This window comes from Nicotiana tabacum, chromosome 8 (assembly GCF_000715075.1).
Source record: "Nicotiana tabacum cultivar K326 chromosome 8, ASM71507v2, whole genome shotgun sequence".
Classification (NCBI taxonomy): Eukaryota; Viridiplantae; Streptophyta; class Magnoliopsida; order Solanales; family Solanaceae; genus Nicotiana; species Nicotiana tabacum.
In genome coordinates, this window is record NC_134087.1 from 20,501,953 (window position 1) to 20,505,081 (window position 3,129).

At 28.4% G+C, this 3,129-nt stretch overlaps 1 non-coding gene across 1 annotated transcript; it reads right to left on the reverse strand.

The window, feature by feature from the left end:
* Positions 1–2,416: 2,416 nt before the first annotated feature.
* On the reverse strand, positions 2,417–2,498 carry TRNAS-CGA (transfer RNA serine (anticodon CGA)). Its single transcript has one exon. It is a non-coding gene; the product is annotated as a tRNA-Ser (tRNA).
* Positions 2,499–3,129: the final 631 nt, after the last annotated feature.

Genomic DNA, 3,129 nt, shown 5'->3' on the forward strand with positions numbered 1-3,129 from the left:
TATATTTCATGTATTTTATTGTATTCACTGTCTTTTTTTCATTGTATTTCAATGTATCCTGCTGTATTATATGTATTTCATTATATTCACTGTCTCGCTATATGCCATGAATGTATTCATATATATTTTTTAATTAATATAATTTATGTATTCAGATGTGTATTATATAATTTTTCTGAAGATTGTTATATTTTTGGGGTATTTTTCTGTTGAGAATCTTTTTATAACTGAAAATACAAAATTTGTATGTTATAATTGAGTTTGTTGAGTTATATTAGGAATCTATTATGTTAATTGATTCACTTTCCGTTTTAAAAACAGTGTAATCCCCTATTTCACGTCGTGAATACAGTCGAATACAGTTGAATACAATAATCTATCCAGCTGTAATCCCATGTTTTACTCCATAAATACAGTCGAATACACTCGAATACAACAACTAATTAACTTGACTTCCCTGAGTCACGCCTATTTTTGCTACTGTATTCATGAATACAATAGCTTAAATACATCAAATACATCTTATAACCACATAAAAGGTATCTATAATCTGTAATATAGCAAATGGTATCTATAGATGGCTAATTACTACCAAAAGATAGTGCTTTATGAAAATTTCTCTATAGAAAATGGTACTTTTTCGTATATATAAGATTTTAAACTTATTTACCTGGGTTTTTTTTTTGTTTAAGTTTTCATATTTACAGGAAGTGACAAACGTGTTTACAAATACAAATTCGGTCAAAATTTATAATTTATCTACAAATTAAATAAATATTTTTGGTACAGAATCCAGTTAAAAACTACAATTTGCATACAACTTATATACAACTACGTAAGCTATAGATATTTTGTATACCATTCTACACTCGACATACAAAATATATACAATTTGTTTATGTCTTCTTTCGAGTTTCGATCTGAAATTTCAACCAAAACCACCTCGAATCTTCATCAAATTGTCTCAAAATTGAGATATAAACTCCAACAGATATTCCTAATCATTTGCAACAACACCCAATCCAAACAAAAAATAATTTTGTAAAATTTGATTTTCGAATTCAAACTTCGAACCATTTTAATGGCCGTCAATGGAGTTTTTAATGGATTAACATAGTTTCTAATTCAATCTACTCGCTTCTAATTAATTCTATTTTATTTATCGATTCAAAAAAGCTAAAAGAACGATAACTAAAATGATTATCTTCATTAAAGTTAATTTCTTTTTCATTTACTTTCTCGTTTTCATAGGATCTGAAGCAAGAGCTTTTCTAGGTACTAATGTTCAGGGGCGGCCCTTCCATAAAGCAAGTAAAGCAACCGCTTTAGGCCCCATATTTTTTAGGGCCCCATTTTTTGTTACACCTATTAAACTATGTATAACTTTTAAAAAAAGTTCTGTAAAGTGAAAACATTTGATTTCTTTACCAAGAAAATTGCACTTGAAATGAGTATCGAGCCCGAATTTCATAAGAAATGTGTGATATAGGAAGTAACAATTTGATGCGATTGTTGATAATGAAATCTCAAAATCTTTCGAAGAGTACTTTAGAGTTGATTACTTTTATACATAATAGACAATGCTATTTTTTCACTTCAAAATAGATTTGAACAATTTGCAACATATGAAAATATTTTTAGTTTTCTATTTGGCCGTAAAAACTAAGATCACTAGATATTGAAAATTTGAAAAAAAAAAATATTGCCTTAATCTTGTATATTCCTTAAAGCATAACAATCCATTCGTATTTAATGGTTTGGATTTATTTTTTGCTAAAAGTATTAAGGAATATAGTACAATTAGAAGATAACAGTTTAAAATCTACACTTAATAAAATAAAAAAGATATAATTCTTTTCCAAATGCCTAAATTGCTTATGGAATAATGTTAATAACTCATGTTACCGTTGCTTCAACGGAAAGATTAATGAAATCTTACCTAAGATGTCACAAGAAAGGTTAAATTGATTAGTTATATTATCAATTGAGAAATATTTATTAGGAGTTATTGATTATAAGAAAATTGTTAACAACTTTGTATCTAAGAAAAACTAAAAAAATAGACTTCAAATAAATAATTAAAAAAAATAAAAAAATTAAGGCCCCTCATAAAGTTTGGCTTTAGGCCACAAAATTCGTTGGGCCGCCCCTGCTAATGTTCTCTCTTTTTTCCCACTTAACATTAGTATTATTTCTTCAATTAGAAGATATTAATATAAGAACACTAATAGAGAGAGAGAGAGAAGAGGAAATTCCCTACTCAATTATACAAAGGGATACTCATTAATACTAATTTGTATATAATTGGTAAATTGTATATCAACTTGTAATTAAGTTAAAACCTAAACATTGAGGGTAAATAAATTTCTAATGTACATATAGGTAAAAATCCCATAGAAAAATGGCAAAAAAGTGTCGTCGACAGCAGGATTCGAACCTGCGCAGGCAAAGCCCAACAGATTTCGAGTCTGTCTCCTTAACCACTCGGACATATCGACAACGTGACAATCAATGCCCACTAATTATACTTGATTATTAAATTACTAGCAGGTTCTCAGCCTTTGAGATATAAATAAGACTCTCATTTTACCTATTTATGACTATCTCACTAGTTTCCAAAAACAAAAGTAGTCTGCTTAGAACGGGAAAGCTTAATATATGATTGATTAGCTATACTCAATGCTTCTGGACTTTTCTCTTCAATTCCCTAGTAATCTTAGCACTTAATTTGTCAATAAGCTAAAGAACACACAGGGCCAGGTTATATAATTTGCTAAAATACATACTCAAGATATTGGTGACCTTTTGTATGGACAAAATACATGAATGTACAAATGCCATATTTTCTAAATCAATTCAACCAATTAATAGTTTAATACATTACAATAGATCATCTATTTCTCAACCCCATATGAGTTGAGACGTATAATAATCTATTATAATATTTATACAGCTAGATAGAGAACCTTAATATCATATTTGTAGAATTGATTTTACAATAGGATTCACAAACTTCTACGTGGTAGTAATTACAATATTACAAATAGTCAGGTGAAAAGCAGCACGTAGCTTCTTCATCCATCATAGTGTAATAGCTGAACTTATATGGTTGATATCTTGGAATTAGTT